Below are 17,909 nucleotides of genomic sequence, written 5' to 3'. Positions count from 1 at the left end.
AAGCCTTCGATAGCTCAGCTGGTAGAGCGGAGGACTGTAGATCTAAATTAGCAATCCTTAGGTCGCTGGTTCAATTCCGGCTCGAAGGAAGTTTTGTGTATTCTATCAGATGTTTTCAACCTTCTGGCAAATACCAGACAGCTATGCTCTTTCTGGACATGTAGACAGAAACACAACCGGAAAGTTTTTTCTCCAGTTTGCCTTGTGAATTCAAATCTTAGGCAGCAACAGTGCTTTTACTTTATGGAGATGCTGAGCACCAATGTGAAAACGTCTTCAACTGTAGCATGCTACCCAAGCAAAAGGAACCAACGTCCCTGGGTGGACTCGAACCACCAACCTTTCGGTTAACAGCCGAACGCGCTAACCGATTGCGCCACAGAGACACAAACGCCTGCCGAACTTTCGTCTAACAGCCGGACGCACCCACCAGTTTTAACCGGAACCTTAAACAATGGTCAGACACCATTTCCTCTAATGATTTTCAACAATAATATGACACAAGAAAGCAAAAAAAAACAAAGAAACAATTGCAGAACCCCAGGAGTACTCTAGTCGCCAACAAATATGTAATGGCTGAAAATTTACATGTCATCGACCTGAACACAAACAGTCATTAGAATTTTACTCTGTACATCTGTTAACACAAGCAGAGTGGCGCAGCGGAAGCGTGCTGGGCCCAAAACCCAGAGGTCGATGGATCGAAACCATCCTCTGCTAAATTGTGCTGCATTGCATCTTTTTCTACAAACTAGCTAAGTTTTTTTTCACTTCCCCATTTTGGTTCTCTATATACAGAGAAATGGTTTGCTAGAAAATTGCTCGACTGTATTTGTAGACCATAATTCACATTGTGAAACCCAGCGGTCAATGGATTGAAACCAACCTCTGCTAAATAGTTGTGTTTTATAAACTTCATCATTGCATATCAACTGAACTTTTCTGTCAACAGCAAACGTGTCTCGGATCAAAAACACTAGTCAAAATCCTAAATCCCAGTACAACTCGTGCCAAAGGACCAGAAGGAGATTCGCGACCTCTCAGCATTTTCTATATTCAAACCAAACCATAAAAGATCAATCTTTTCGCTTGGGATTGTGCTGCATTACAACTTTTTTCTACAAACTAGGTAAGTTTTTTTTCATTCCCCCAGTTTGGTTCTCTATATACAGAGAAATGGTTTACTAGAAAATTGCTCGACTGTATTTGTAGGCCATAATTCACATTGTGAAACCCAGCGGTCGATGGATCGAAACCAACCTCTGCTAAATAGTTGTGTTTTATAAACTTCATCATTGCATATCAACTGAACTTTTCTGTCAACAGCAAACGTGTCTCGGATCAAAAACACTAGTCAAAATCCTAAATCCCAGTACAACTCGTGCCAAAGGACCAGAAGGAGATTCGCGACCTCTCAGCATTTTCTATATTCAAACCAAACCATAAAAGGTCAATCTTTTTGCTTGGGATTGTGCTGCATTACAACTTTTTTCTACAAACTAGGTAAGTTTTTTTTACTCCCCCAGTCTGGTTCTCTACATACATAGAAATGGTTTGCTAGAAAATTGCCCGACTGTATTTGTAGGCCATAATTCACATTGTGAAACCCAGCGGTCGATGGATCGAAACCAACCTCTGCTAAATAGTTGTGATTTATAAACTTCATCATTGCATATCAACTGAACTTTTCTGTCAACAGCAAACGTGTCTCGGATCAAAAACACTAGTCAAAATCCTAAATCCCAGTACAACTCGTGCCAAAGGACCAGAAGGAGATTCGCGACCTCTCAGCATTTTCTATATTCAAACCAAACCATAAAAGGTCAATCTTTTTGCTTGGGATTGTGCTGCATTACAACTTTTTTCTACAAACTAGGTAAGTTTTTTTTACTCCCCCAGTCTGGTTCTCTACATACATAGAAATGGTTTGCTAGAAAATTGCCCGACTGTATTTGTAGGCCATAATTCACATTGTGAACTACGTAGATGTTCTTCAAATATGGGAGAAAGGAATCTGTACTTAAAAAAAAAAAAAAGCACTCAATGGCACATTTGACTATAAGTAAACTGTGACATGGTGTGGTGTGAAACTTAGCATGCGAGAGGTAGCGGGATCGATGCCCGCATTCTCCAATACAATCTTTGGATTCCTTTTTCAGTTGGCCGAGTGAATTGTTTATGCCACCTGCTCGTGGCACACACGTCCAAACCTTGAAGACTTTCAACAATGGCTAAATCAAGCCTTCGATAGCTCAGCTGGTAGAGCGGAGGACTGTAGATCTAAATTAGCAATCCTTAGGTCGCTGGTTCAATTCCGGCTCGAAGGAAGTTTTGTGTATTCTATCAGATGTTTTCAACCTTCTGGCAAATACCAGACAGCTATGCTCTTTCTGGACATGTAGACAGAAACACAACCGGAAAGTTTTTTCTCCAGTTTGCCTTGTGAATTCAAATCTTAGGCAGCAACAGTGCTTTTACTTTATGGAGATGCTGAGCACCAATGTGAAAACGTCTTCAACTGTAGCATGCTACCCAACCAAAAGGAACCAACGTCCCTGGGTGGACTCGAACCACCAACCTTTCGGTTAACAGCCGAACGCGCTAACCGATTGCGCCACAGAGACACAAACGCCTGCCGAACTTTCGTCTAACAGCCGGACGCACCCACCAGTTTTAACCGGAACCTTAAACAATGGTCAGACACCATTTCCTCTAATGATTTTCAACAATAATATGACACAAGAAAGCAAAAAAAAACAAAGAAACAATTGCAGAACCCCAGGAGTACTCTAGTCGCCAACAAATATGTAATGGCTGAAAATTTACATGTCATCGACCTGAACACAAACAGTCATTAGAATTTTACTCTGTACATCTGTTAACACAAGCAGAGTGGCGCAGCGGAAGCGTGCTGGGCCCATAACCCAGAGGTCGATGGATCGAAACCATCCTCTGCTAAATTGTGCTGCATTGCATCTTTTTCTACAAACTAGCTAAGTTTTTTTTCACTTCCCCATTTTGGTTCTCTATATACAGAGAAATGGTTTGCTAGAAAATTGCTCGACTGTATTTGTAGACCATAATTCACATTGTGAAACCCAGCGGTCAATGGATTGAAACCAACCTCTGCTAAATAGTTGTGTTTTATAAACTTCATCATTGCATATCAACTGAACTTTTCTGTCAACAGCAAACGTGTCTCGGATCAAAAACACTAGTCAAAATCCTAAATCCCAGTACAACTCGTGCCAAAGGACCAGAAGGAGATTCGCGACCTCTCAGCATTTTCTATATTCAAACCAAACCATAAAAGATCAATCTTTTCGCTTGGGATTGTGCTGCATTACAACTTTTTTCTACAAACTAGGTAAGTTTTTTTTCATTCCCCCAGTTTGGTTCTCTATATACAGAGAAATGGTTTACTAGAAAATTGCTCGACTGTATTTGTAGGCCATAATTCACATTGTGAAACCCAGCGGTCGATGGATCGAAACCAACCTCTGCTAAATAGTTGTGATTTATAAACTTCATCATTGCATATCAACTGAACTTTTCTGTCAACAGCAAACGTGTCTCGGATCAAAAACACTAGTCAAAATCCTAAATCCCAGTACAACTCGTGCCAAAGGACCAGAAGGAGATTCGCGACCTCTCAGCATTTTCTATATTCAAACCAAACCATAAAAGGTCAATCTTTTTGCTTGGGATTGTGCTGCATTACAACTTTTTTCTACAAACTAGGTAAGTTTTTTTTACTCCCCCAGTCTGGTTCTCTACATACATTGAAATGGTTTGCTAGAAAATTGCCCGACTGTATTTGTAGGCCATAATTCACATTGTGAACTACGTAGATGTTCTTCAAATATGGGAGAAAGGAATCTGTACTTAAAAAAAAAAAAAAAAAAAGCACTCAATGGCACATTTGACTATAAGTAAACTGTGACATGGTGTGGCGTGAAACTGATAATGGCGTTCGTCGGGCATGGGGGATTAGCTCAAGTGGTAGAGCGCTCGCTTAGCATGCGAGAGGTAGCGGGATCGATGCCCGCATTCTCCAATACAATCTTTGGATTCCTTTTTCAGTTGGCCAAGTGAATTGTTTATGCCACCTGCTCGTGGCACACACGTCCAAACCTTGAAGACTTTCAACAATGGCTAAATCAAGCCTTCGATAGCTCAGCTGGTAGAGCGGAGGACTGTAGATCTAAATTAGCAATCCTTAGGTCGCTGGTTCAATTCCGGCTCGAAGGAAGTTTTGTGTATTCTATCAGATGTTTTCAACCTTCTGGCAAATACCAGACAGCTATGCTCTTTCTGGACATGTAGACAGAAACACAACCGGAAAGTTTTTTCTCCAGTTTGCCTTGTGAATTCAAATCTTAGGCAGCAACAGTGCTTTTACTTTATGGAGATGCTGAGCACCAATGTGAAAACGTCTTCAACTGTAGCATGCTACCCAAGCAAAAGGAACCAACGTCCCTGGGTGGACTCGAACCACCAACCTTTCGGTTAACAGCCGAACGTGCTAACCGATTGCGCCACAGAGACACAAACGCCTGCCGAACTTTCGTCTAACAGCCGGACGCACCCACCAGTTTTAACCGGAACCTTAAACAATGGTCAGACACCATTTCCTCTAATGATTTTCAACAATAATATGACACAAGAAAGCAAAAAAAAACAAAGAAACAATTGCAGAACCCCAGGAGTACTCTAGTCGCCAACAAATATGTAATGGCTGAAAATTTACATGTCATCGACCTGAACACAAACAGTCATTAGAATTTTACTCTGTACATCTGTTAACACAAGCAGAGTGGCGCAGCGGAAGCGTGCTGGGCCCATAACCCAGAGGTCGATGGATCGAAACCATCCTCTGCTAAATTGTGCTGCATTGCATCTTTTTCTACAAACTAGCTAAGTTTTTTTTCACTTCCCCATTTTGGTTCTCTATATACAGAGAAATGGTTTGCTAGAAAATTGCTCGACTGTATTTGTTGACCATAATTCACATTGTGAAACCCAGCGGTCAATGGATTGAAACCAACCTCTGCTAAATAGTTGTGTTTTATAAACTTCATCATTGCATATCAACTGAACTTTTCTGTCAACAGCAAACGTGTCTCGGATCAAAAACACTAGTCAAAATCCTAAATCCCAGTACAACTCGTGCCAAAGGACCAGAAGGAGATTCGCGACCTCTCAGCATTTTCTATATTCAAACCAAACCATAAAAGATCAATCTTTTCGCTTGGGATTGTGCTGCATTACAACTTTTTTCTACAAACTAGGTAAGTTTTTTTTCATTCCCCCAGTTTGGTTCTCTATATACAGAGAAATGGTTTACTAGAAAATTGCTCGACTGTATTTGTAGGCCATAATTCACATTGTGAAACCCAGCGGTCGATGGATCGAAACCAACCTCTGCTAAATAGTTGTGTTTTATAAACTTCATCATTGCATATCAACTGAACTTTTCTGTCAACAGCAAACGTGTCTCGGATCAAAAACACTAGTCAAAATCCTAAATCCCAGTACAACTCGTGCCAAAGGACCAGAAGGAGATTCGCGACCTCTCAGCATTTTCTATATTCAAACCAAACCATAAAAGGTCAATCTTTTTGCTTGGGATTGTGCTGCATTACAACTTTTTTCTACAAACTAGGTAAGTTTTTTTTACTCCCCCAGTCTGGTTCTCTACATACATAGAAATGGTTTGCTAGAAAATTGCCCGACTGTATTTGTAGGCCATAATTCACATTGTGAAACCCAGCGGTCGATGGATCGAAACCAACCTCTGCTAAATAGTTGTGATTTATAAACTTCATCATTGCATATCAACTGAACTTTTCTGTCAACAGCAAACGTGTCTCGGATCAAAAACACTAGTCAAAATCCTAAATCCCAGTACAACTCGTGCCAAAGGACCAGAAGGAGATTCGCGACCTCTCAGCATTTTCTATATTCAAACCAAACCATAAAAGGTCAATCTTTTTGCTTGGGATTGTGCTGCATTACAACTTTTTTCTACAAACTAGGTAAGTTTTTTTTACTCCCCCAGTCTGGTTCTCTACATACATAGAAATGGTTTGCTAGAAAATTGCCCGACTGTATTTGTAGGCCATAATTCACATTGTGAACTACGTAGATGTTCTTCAAATATGGGAGAAAGGAATCTGTACTTAAAAAAAAAAAAAAAAAAAAAAAAAAAGCACTCAATGGCACATTTGACTATAAGTAAACTGTGACATGGTGTGGTGTGAAACTTAGCATGCGAGAGGTAGCGGGATCGATGCCCGCATTCTCCAATACAATCTTTGGATTCCTTTTTCAGTTGGCCGAGTGAATTGTTTATGCCACCTGCTCGTGGCACACACGTCCAAACCTTGAAGACTTTCAACAATGGCTAAATCAAGCCTTCGATAGCTCAGCTGGTAGAGCGGAGGACTGTAGATCTAAATTAGCAATCCTTAGGTCGCTGGTTCAATTCCGGCTCGAAGGAAGTTTTGTGTATTCTATCAGATGTTTTCAACCTTCTGGCAAATACCAGACAGCTATGCTCTTTCTGGACATGTAGACAGAAACACAACCGGAAAGTTTTTTCTCCAGTTTGCCTTGTGAATTCAAATCTTAGGCAGCAACAGTGCTTTTACTTTATGGAGATGCTGAGCACCAATGTGAAAACGTCTTCAACTGTAGCATGCTACCCAACCAAAAGGAACCAACGTCCCTGGGTGGACTCGAACCACCAACCTTTCGGTTAACAGCCGAACGCGCTAACCGATTGCGCCACAGAGACACAAACGCCTGCCGAACTTTCGTCTAACAGCCGGACGCACCCACCAGTTTTAACCGGAACCTTAAACAATGGTCAGACACCATTTCCTCTAATGATTTTCAACAATAATATGACACAAGAAAGCAAAAAAAAACAAAGAAACAATTGCAGAACCCCAGGAGTACTCTAGTCGCCAACAAATATGTAATGGCTGAAAATTTACATGTCATCGACCTGAACACAAACAGTCATTAGAATTTTACTCTGTACATCTGTTAACACAAGCAGAGTGGCGCAGCGGAAGCGTGCTGGGCCCATAACCCAGAGGTCGATGGATCGAAACCATCCTCTGCTAAATTGTGCTGCATTGCATCTTTTTCTACAAACTAGCTAAGTTTTTTTTCACTTCCCCATTTTGGTTCTCTATATACAGAGAAATGGTTTGCTAGAAAATTGCTCGACTGTATTTGTAGACCATAATTCACATTGTGAAACCCAGCGGTCAATGGATTGAAACCAACCTCTGCTAAATAGTTGTGTTTTATAAACTTCATCATTGCATATCAACTGAACTTTTCTGTCAACAGCAAACGTGTCTCGGATCAAAAACACTAGTCAAAATCCTAAATCCCAGTACAACTCGTGCCAAAGGACCAGAAGGAGATTCGCGACCTCTCAGCATTTTCTATATTCAAACCAAACCATAAAAGATCAATCTTTTCGCTTGGGATTGTGCTGCATTACAACTTTTTTCTACAAACTAGGTAAGTTTTTTTTCATTCCCCCAGTTTGGTTCTCTATATACAGAGAAATGGTTTACTAGAAAATTGCTCGACTGTATTTGTAGGCCATAATTCACATTGTGAAACCCAGCGGTCGATGGATCGAAACCAACCTCTGCTAAATAGTTGTGTTTTATAAACTTCATCATTGCATATCAACTGAACTTTTCTGTCAACAGCAAACGTGTCTCGGATCAAAAACACTAGTCAAAATCCTAAATCCCAGTACAACTCGTGCCAAAGGACCAGAAGGAGATTCGCGACCTCTCAGCATTTTCTATATTCAAACCAAACCATAAAAGATCAATCTTTTCGCTTGGGATTGTGCTGCATTACAACTTTTTTCTACAAACTAGGTAAGTTTTTTTTACTCCCCCAGTCTGGTTCTCTACATACATAGAAATGGTTTGCTAGAAAATTGCTCGACTGTATTTGTAGGCCATAATTCACATTGTGAAACCCAGCGGTCGATGGATCGAAACCAACCTCTGCTAAATAGTTGTGTTTTATAAACTTCATCATTGCATATCAACTGAACTTTTCTGTCAACAGCAAACGTGTCTCGGATCAAAAACACTAGTCAAAATCCTAAATCCCAGTACAACTCGTGCCAAAGGACCAGAAGGAGATTCGCGACCTCTCAGCATTTTCTATATTCAAACCAAACCATAAAAGGTCAATCTTTTTGCTTGGGATTGTGCTGCATTACAACTTTTTTCTACAAACTAGGTAAGTTTTTTTTACTCCCCCAGTCTGGTTCTCTACATACATAGAAATGGTTTGCTAGAAAATTGCCCGACTGTATTTGTAGGCCATAATTCACATTGTGAAACCCAGCGGTCGATGGATCGAAACCAACCTCTGCTAAATAGTTGTGATTTATAAACTTCATCATTGCATATCAACTGAACTTTTCTGTCAACAGCAAACGTGTCTCGGATCAAAAACACTAGTCAAAATCCTAAATCCCAGTACAACTCGTGCCAAAGGACCAGAAGGAGATTCGCGACCTCTCAGCATTTTCTATATTCAAACCAAACCATAAAAGGTCAATCTTTTTGCTTGGGATTGTGCTGCATTACAACTTTTTTCTACAAACTAGGTAAGTTTTTTTTACTCCCCCAGTCTGGTTCTCTACATACATAGAAATGGTTTGCTAGAAAATTGCCCGACTGTATTTGTAGGCCATAATTCACATTGTGAACTCCGTAGATGTTCTTCAAATATGGGAGAAAGGAATCTGTACTTAAAAAAAAAAAAAAAAAAAGCACTCAATGGCACATTTGACTATAAGTAAACTGTGACATGGTGTGGCGTGAAACTGATAATGGCGTTCGTCGGGCATGGGGGATTAGCTCAAGTGGTAGAGCGCTCGCTTAGCATGCGAGAGGTAGCGGGATCGATGCCCGCATTCTCCAATACAATCTTTGGATTCCTTTTTCAGTTGGCCGAGTGAATTGTTTATGCCACCTGCTCGTGGCACACACGTCCAAACCTTGAAGACTTTCAACAATGGCTAAATCAAGCCTTCGATAGCTCAGCTGGTAGAGCGGAGGACTGTAGATCTAAATTAGCAATCCTTAGGTCGCTGGTTCAATTCCGGCTCGAAGGAAGTTTTGTGTATTCTATCAGATGTTTTCAACCTTCTGGCAAATACCAGACAGCTATGCTCTTTCTGGACATGTAGACAGAAACACAACCGGAAAGTTTTTTCTCCAGTTTGCCTTGTGAATTCAAATCTTAGGCAGCAACAGTGCTTTTACTTTATGGAGATGCTGAGCACCAATGTGAAAACGTCTTCAACTGTAGCATGCTACCCAAGCAAAAGGAACCAACGTCCCTGGGTGGACTCGAACCACCAACCTTTCGGTTAACAGCCGAACACGCTAACCGATTGCGCCACAGAGACACAAACGCCTGCCGAACTTTCGTCTAACAGCCGGACGCACCCACCAGTTTTAACCGGAACCTTAAACAATGGTCAGACACCATTTCCTCTAATGATTTTCAACAATAATATGACACAAGAAAGCAAAAAAAAACAAAGAAACAATTGCAGAACCCCAGGAGTACTCTAGTCGCCAACAAATATGTAATGGCTGAAAATTTACATGTCATCGACCTGAACACAAACAGTCATTAGAATTTTACTCTGTACATCTGTTAACACAAGCAGAGTGTCGCAGCGGAAGCGTGCTGGGCCCATAACCCAGAGGTCGATGGATCGAAACCATCCTCTGCTAAATTGTGCTGCATTGCATCTTTTTCTACAAACTAGCTAAGTTTTTTTTCACTTCCCCATTTTGGTTCTCTATATACAGAGAAATGGTTTGCTAGAAAATTGCTCGACTGTATTTGTAGACCATAATTCACATTGTGAAACCCAGCGGTCAATGGATTGAAACCAACCTCTGCTAAATAGTTGTGTTTTATAAACTTCATCATTGCATATCAACTGAACTTTTCTGTCAACAGCAAACGTGTCTCGGATCAAAAACACTAGTCAAAATCCTAAATCCCAGTACAACTCGTGCCAAAGGACCAGAAGGAGATTCGCGACCTCTCAGCATTTTCTATATTCAAACCAAACCATAAAAGATCAATCTTTTCGCTTGGGATTGTGCTGCATTACAACTTTTTTCTACAAACTAGGTAAGTTTTTTTTCATTCCCCCAGTTTGGTTCTCTATATACATAGAAATGGTTTACTAGAAAATTGCTCGACTGTATTTGTAGGCCATAATTCACATTGTGAAACCCAGCGGTCGATGGATCGAAACCAACCTCTGCTAAATAGTTGTGTTTTATAAACTTCATCATTGCATATCAACTGAACTTTTCTGTCAACAGCAAACGTGTCTCGGATCAAAAACACTAGTCAAAATCCTAAATCCCAGTACAACTCGTGCCAAAGGACCAGAAGGAGATTCGCGACCTCTCAGCATTTTCTATATTCAAACCAAACCATAAAAGGTCAATCTTTTTGCTTGGAATTGTGCTGCATTACAACTTTTTTCTACAAACTAGGTAAGTTTTTTTTACTCCCCCAGTCTGGTTCTCTACATACATAGAAATGGTTTGCTAGAAAATTGCCCGACTGTATTTGTAGGCCATAATTCACATTGTGAACTCCGTAGATGTTCTTCAAATATGGGAGAAAGGAATCTGTACTTAAAAAAAAAAAAAAAAAAAGCACTCAATGGCACATTTGACTATAAGTAAACTGTGACATGGTGTGGCGTGAAACTGATAATGGCGTTCGTCGGGCATGGGGGATTAGCTCAAGTGGTAGAGCGCTCGCTTAGCATGCGAGAGGTAGCGGGATCGATGCCCGCATTCTCCAATACAATCTTTGGATTCCTTTTTCAGTTGGCCGAGTGAATTGTTTATGCCACCTGCTCGTGGCACACACGTCCAAACCTTGAAGACTTTCAACAATGGCTAAATCAAGCCTTCGATAGCTCAGCTGGTAGAGCGGAGGACTGTAGATCTAAATTAGCAATCCTTAGGTCGCTGGTTCAATTCCGGCTCGAAGGAAGTTTTGTGTATTCTATCAGATGTTTTCAACCTTCTGGCAAATACCAGACAGCTATGCTCTTTCTGGACATGTAGACAGAAACACAACCGGAAAGTTTTTTCTCCAGTTTGCCTTGTGAATTCAAATCTTAGGCAGCAACAGTGCTTTTACTTTATGGAGATGCTGAGCACCAATGTGAAAACGTCTTCAACTGTAGCATGCTACCCAAGCAAAAGGAACCAACGTCCCTGGGTGGACTCGAACCACCAACCTTTCGGTTAACAGCCGAACGCGCTAACCGATTGCGCCACAGAGACACAAACGCCTGCCGAACTTTCGTCTAACAGCCGGACGCACCCACCAGTTTTAACCGGAACCTTAAACAATGGTCAGACACCATTTCCTCTAATGATTTTCAACAATAATATGACACAAGAAAGCAAAAAAAAACAAAGAAACAATTGCAGAACCCCAGGAGTACTCTAGTCGCCAACAAATATGTAATGGCTGAAAATTTACATGTCATCGACCTGAACACAAACAGTCATTAGAATTTTACTCTGTACATCTGTTAACACAAGCAGAGTGGCGCAGCGGAAGCGTGCTGGGCCCATAACCCAGAGGTCGATGGATCGAAACCATCCTCTGCTAAATTGTGCTGCATTGCATCTTTTTCTACAAACTAGCTAAGTTTTTTTTCACTTCCCCATTTTGGTTCTCTATATACAGAGAAATGGTTTGCTAGAAAATTGCTCGACTGTATTTGTAGACCATAATTCACATTGTGAAACCCAGCGGTCAATGGATCGAAACCAACCTCTGCTAAATAGTTGTGTTTTATAAACTTCATCATTGCATATCAACTGAACTTTTCTGTCAACAGCAAACGTGTCTCGGATCAAAAACACTAGTCAAAATCCTAAATCCCAGTACAACTCGTGCCAAAGGACCAGAAGGAGATTCGCGACCTCTCAGCATTTTCTATATTCAAACCAAACCATAAAAGATCAATCTTTTCGCTTGGGATTGTGCTGCATTACAACTTTTTTCTACAAACTAGGTAAGTTTTTTTTCATTCCCCCAGTTTGGTTCTCTATATACAGAGAAATGGTTTACTAGAAAATTGCTCGACTGTATTTGTAGGCCATAATTCACATTGTGAAACCCAGCGGTCGATGGATCGAAACCAACCTCTGCTAAATAGTTGTGTTTTATAAACTTCATCATTGCATATCAACTGAACTTTTCTGTCAACAGCAAACGTGTCTCGGATCAAAAACACTAGTCAAAATCCTAAATCCCAGTACAACTCGTGCCAAAGGACCAGAAGGAGATTCGCGACCTCTCAGCATTTTCTATATTCAAACCAAACCATAAAAGATCAATCTTTTCGCTTGGGATTGTGCTGCATTACAACTTTTTTCTACAAACTAGGTAAGTTTTTTTTCATTCCCCCAGTTTGGTTCTCTATATACAGAGAAATGGTTTACTAGAAAATTGCTCGACTGTATTTGTAGGCCATAATTCACATTGTGAAACCCAGCGGTCGATGGATCGAAACCAACCTCTGCTAAATAGTTGTGTTTTATAAACTTCATCATTGCATATCAACTGAACTTTTCTGTCAACAGCAAACGTGTCTCGGATCAAAAACACTAGTCAAAATCCTAAATCCCAGTACAACTCGTGCCAAAGGACCAGAAGGAGATTCGCGACCTCTCAGCATTTTCTATATTCAAACCAAACCATAAAAGGTCAATCTTTTTGCTTGGGATTGTGCTGCATTACAACTTTTTTCTACAAACTAGGTAAGTTTTTTTTACTCCCCCAGTCTGGTTCTCTACATACATAGAAATGGTTTGCTAGAAAATTGCCCGACTGTATTTGTAGGCCATAATTCACATTGTGAAACCCAGCGGTCGATGGATCGAAACCAACCTCTGCTAAATAGTTGTGATTTATAAACTTCATCATTGCATATCAACTGAACTTTTCTGTCAACAGCAAACGTGTCTCGGATCAAAAACACTAGTCAAAATCCTAAATCCCAGTACAACTCGTGCCAAAGGACCAGAAGGAGATTCGCGACCTCTCAGCATTTTCTATATTCAAACCAAACCATAAAAGGTCAATCTTTTTGCTTGGGATTGTGCTGCATTACAACTTTTTTCTACAAACTAGGTAAGTTTTTTTTACTCCCCCAGTCTGGTTCTCTACATACATAGAAATGGTTTGCTAGAAAATTGCCCGACTGTATTTGTAGGCCATAATTCACATTGTGAACTACGTAGATGTTCTTCAAATATGGGAGAAAGGAATCTGTACTTAAAAAAAAAAAAAAAAAAAAAAAAAAAGCACTCAATGGCACATTTGACTATAAGTAAACTGTGACATGGTGTGGTGTGAAACTTAGCATGCGAGAGGTAGCGGGATCGATGCCCGCATTCTCCAATACAATCTTTGGATTCCTTTTTCAGTTGGCCGAGTGAATTGTTTATGCCACCTGCTCGTGGCACACACGTCCAAACCTTGAAGACTTTCAACAATGGCTAAATCAAGCCTTCGATAGCTCAGCTGGTAGAGCGGAGGACTGTAGATCTAAATTAGCAATCCTTAGGTCGCTGGTTCAATTCCGGCTCGAAGGAAGTTTTGTGTATTCTATCAGATGTTTTCAACCTTCTGGCAAATACCAGACAGCTATGCTCTTTCTGGACATGTAGACAGAAACACAACCGGAAAGTTTTTTCTCCAGTTTGCCTTGTGAATTCAAATCTTAGGCAGCAACAGTGCTTTTACTTTATGGAGATGCTGAGCACCAATGTGAAAACGTCTTCAACTGTAGCATGCTACCCAACCAAAAGGAACCAACGTCCCTGGGTGGACTCGAACCACCAACCTTTCGGTTAACAGCCGAACGCGCTAACCGATTGCGCCACAGAGACACAAACGCCTGCCGAACTTTCGTCTAACAGCCGGACGCACCCACCAGTTTTAACCGGAACCTTAAACAATGGTCAGACACCATTTCCTCTAATGATTTTCAACAATAATATGACACAAGAAAGCAAAAAAAAACAAAGAAACAATTGCAGAACCCCAGGAGTACTCTAGTCGCCAACAAATATGTAATGGCTGAAAATTTACATGTCATCGACCTGAACACAAACAGTCATTAGAATTTTACTCTGTACATCTGTTAACACAAGCAGAGTGGCGCAGCGGAAGCGTGCTGGGCCCATAACCCAGAGGTCGATGGATCGAAACCATCCTCTGCTAAATTGTGCTGCATTGCATCTTTTTCTACAAACTAGCTAAGTTTTTTTTCACTTCCCCATTTTGGTTCTCTATATACAGAGAAATGGTTTGCTAGAAAATTGCTCGACTGTATTTGTAGACCATAATTCACATTGTGAAACCCAGCGGTCAATGGATTGAAACCAACCTCTGCTAAATAGTTGTGTTTTATAAACTTCATCATTGCATATCAACTGAACTTTTCTGTCAACAGCAAACGTGTCTCGGATCAAAAACACTAGTCAAAATCCTAAATCCCAGTACAACTCGTGCCAAAGGACCAGAAGGAGATTCGCGACCTCTCAGCATTTTCTATATTCAAACCAAACCATAAAAGATCAATCTTTTCGCTTGGGATTGTGCTGCATTACAACTTTTTTCTACAAACTAGGTAAGTTTTTTTTCATTCCCCCAGTTTGGTTCTCTATATACAGAGAAATGGTTTACTAGAAAATTGCTCGACTGTATTTGTAGGCCATAATTCACATTGTGAAACCCAGCGGTCGATGGATCGAAACCAACCTCTGCTAAATAGTTGTGTTTTATAAACTTCATCATTGCATATCAACTGAACTTTTCTGTCAACAGCAAACGTGTCTCGGATCAAAAACACTAGTCAAAATCCTAAATCCCAGTACAACTCGTGCCAAAGGACCAGAAGGAGATTCGCGACCTCTCAGCATTTTCTATATTCAAACCAAACCATAAAAGATCAATCTTTTCGCTTGGGATTGTGCTGCATTACAACTTTTTTCTACAAACTAGGTAAGTTTTTTTTACTCCCCCAGTCTGGTTCTCTACATACATAGAAATGGTTTGCTAGAAAATTGCTCGACTGTATTTGTAGGCCATAATTCACATTGTGAAACCCAGCGGTCGATGGATCGAAACCAACCTCTGCTAAATAGTTGTGTTTTATAAACTTCATCATTGCATATCAACTGAACTTTTCTGTCAACAGCAAACGTGTCTCGGATCAAAAACACTAGTCAAAATCCTAAATCCCAGTACAACTCGTGCCAAAGGACCAGAAGGAGATTCGCGACCTCTCAGCATTTTCTATATTCAAACCAAACCATAAAAGGTCAATCTTTTTGCTTGGGATTGTGCTGCATTACAACTTTTTTCTACAAACTAGGTAAGTTTTTTTTACTCCCCCAGTCTGGTTCTCTACATACATAGAAATGGTTTGCTAGAAAATTGCCCGACTGTATTTGTAGGCCATAATTCACATTGTGAAACCCAGCGGTCGATGGATCGAAACCAACCTCTGCTAAATAGTTGTGATTTATAAACTTCATCATTGCATATCAACTGAACTTTTCTGTCAACAGCAAACGTGTCTCGGATCAAAAACACTAGTCAAAATCCTAAATCCCAGTACAACTCGTGCCAAAGGACCAGAAGGAGATTCGCGACCTCTCAGCATTTTCTATATTCAAACCAAACCATAAAAGGTCAATCTTTTTGCTTGGGATTGTGCTGCATTACAACTTTTTTCTACAAACTAGGTAAGTTTTTTTTACTCCCCCAGTCTGGTTCTCTACATACATAGAAATGGTTTGCTAGAAAATTGCCCGACTGTATTTGTAGGCCATAATTCACATTGTGAACTCCGTAGATGTTCTTCAAATATGGGAGAAAGGAATCTGTACTTAAAAAAAAAAAAAAAAAAAGCACTCAATGGCACATTTGACTATAAGTAAACTGTGACATGGTGTGGCGTGAAACTGATAATGGCGTTCGTCGGGCATGGGGGATTAGCTCAAGTGGTAGAGCGCTCGCTTAGCATGCGAGAGGTAGCGGGATCGATGCCCGCATTCTCCAATACAATCTTTGGATTCCTTTTTCAGTTGGCCGAGTGAATTGTTTATGCCACCTGCTCGTGGCACACACGTCCAAACCTTGAAGACTTTCAACAATGGCTAAATCAAGCCTTCGATAGCTCAGCTGGTAGAGCGGAGGACTGTAGATCTAAATTAGCAATCCTTAGGTCGCTGGTTCAATTCCGGCTCGAAGGAAGTTTTGTGTATTCTATCAGATGTTTTCAACCTTCTGGCAAATACCAGACAGCTATGCTCTTTCTGGACATGTAGACAGAAACACAACCGGAAAGTTTTTTCTCCAGTTTGCCTTGTGAATTCAAATCTTAGGCAGCAACAGTGCTTTTACTTTATGGAGATGCTGAGCACCAATGTGAAAACGTCTTCAACTGTAGCATGCTACCCAAGCAAAAGGAACCAACGTCCCTGGGTGGACTCGAACCACCAACCTTTCGGTTAACAGCCGAACACGCTAACCGATTGCGCCACAGAGACACAAACGCCTGCCGAACTTTCGTCTAACAGCCGGACGCACCCACCAGTTTTAACCGGAACCTTAAACAATGGTCAGACACCATTTCCTCTAATGATTTTCAACAATAATATGACACAAGAAAGCAAAAAAAAACAAAGAAACAATTGCAGAACCCCAGGAGTACTCTAGTCGCCAACAAATATGTAATGGCTGAAAATTTACATGTCATCGACCTGAACACAAACAGTCATTAGAATTTTACTCTGTACATCTGTTAACACAAGCAGAGTGTCGCAGCGGAAGCGTGCTGGGCCCATAACCCAGAGGTCGATGGATCGAAACCATCCTCTGCTAAATTGTGCTGCATTGCATCTTTTTCTACAAACTAGCTAAGTTTTTTTTCACTTCCCCATTTTGGTTCTCTATATACAGAGAAATGGTTTGCTAGAAAATTGCTCGACTGTATTTGTAGACCATAATTCACATTGTGAAACCCAGCGGTCAATGGATTGAAACCAACCTCTGCTAAATAGTTGTGTTTTATAAACTTCATCATTGCATATCAACTGAACTTTTCTGTCAACAGCAAACGTGTCTCGGATCAAAAACACTAGTCAAAATCCTAAATCCCAGTACAACTCGTGCCAAAGGACCAGAAGGAGATTCGCGACCTCTCAGCATTTTCTATATTCAAACCAAACCATAAAAGATCAATCTTTTCGCTTGGGATTGTGCTGCATTACAACTTTTTTCTACAAACTAGGTAAGTTTTTTTTCATTCCCCCAGTTTGGTTCTCTATATACATAGAAATGGTTTACTAGAAAATTGCTCGACTGTATTTGTAGGCCATAATTCACATTGTGAAACCCAGCGGTCGATGGATCGAAACCAACCTCTGCTAAATAGTTGTGTTTTATAAACTTCATCATTGCATATCAACTGAACTTTTCTGTCAACAGCAAACGTGTCTCGGATCAAAAACACTAGTCAAAATCCTAAATCCCAGTACAACTCGTGCCAAAGGACCAGAAGGAGATTCGCGACCTCTCAGCATTTTCTATATTCAAACCAAACCATAAAAGGTCAATCTTTTTGCTTGGAATTGTGCTGCATTACAACTTTTTTCTACAAACTAGGTAAGTTTTTTTTACTCCCCCAGTCTGGTTCTCTACATACATAGAAATGGTTTGCTAGAAAATTGCCCGACTGTATTTGTAGGCCATAATTCACATTGTGAACT

The 17,909-nt window shown here is 40.6% G+C and overlaps 6 non-coding genes across 6 annotated transcripts; 1 reads left to right on the top strand and 5 right to left on the bottom strand.

The window, feature by feature from the left end:
- Positions 1-312: 312 nt before the first annotated feature.
- On the bottom strand, positions 313-386 carry TRNAN-GUU (transfer RNA asparagine (anticodon GUU)). The gene has a single exon. It is a non-coding gene; the product is annotated as a tRNA-Asn (tRNA).
- Positions 387-648: 262 nt separating this feature from the next.
- On the top strand, positions 649-720 carry TRNAL-CAA (transfer RNA leucine (anticodon CAA)). The gene has a single exon. It is a non-coding gene; the product is annotated as a tRNA-Leu (tRNA).
- A 1,830-nt stretch (positions 721-2,550) lies between these two features.
- On the bottom strand, positions 2,551-2,624 carry TRNAN-GUU (transfer RNA asparagine (anticodon GUU)). The gene has a single exon. It is a non-coding gene; the product is annotated as a tRNA-Asn (tRNA).
- A 4,101-nt stretch (positions 2,625-6,725) lies between these two features.
- TRNAN-GUU (transfer RNA asparagine (anticodon GUU)) lies at positions 6,726-6,799 on the bottom strand. The gene has a single exon. It is a non-coding gene; the product is annotated as a tRNA-Asn (tRNA).
- A 4,520-nt stretch (positions 6,800-11,319) lies between these two features.
- On the bottom strand, positions 11,320-11,393 carry TRNAN-GUU (transfer RNA asparagine (anticodon GUU)). Its single transcript has one exon. It is a non-coding gene; the product is annotated as a tRNA-Asn (tRNA).
- A 2,551-nt stretch (positions 11,394-13,944) lies between these two features.
- Positions 13,945-14,018, bottom strand: TRNAN-GUU (transfer RNA asparagine (anticodon GUU)). Its single transcript has one exon. It is a non-coding gene; the product is annotated as a tRNA-Asn (tRNA).
- Between the last annotated feature and the right edge of the window lie 3,891 nt (positions 14,019-17,909).

Source organism: Dendrobates tinctorius, unplaced genomic scaffold (assembly GCF_039654945.1).
Source record: "Dendrobates tinctorius isolate UK_male_01 unplaced genomic scaffold, ASM3965494v1 ptg000251l, whole genome shotgun sequence".
In the NCBI taxonomy this organism is placed as follows: Eukaryota; Metazoa; Chordata; class Amphibia; order Anura; family Dendrobatidae; genus Dendrobates; species Dendrobates tinctorius.
Note: the sequence above shows the minus strand (reverse complement) of the source record. Positions and strands in the feature narration are given on the sequence as shown.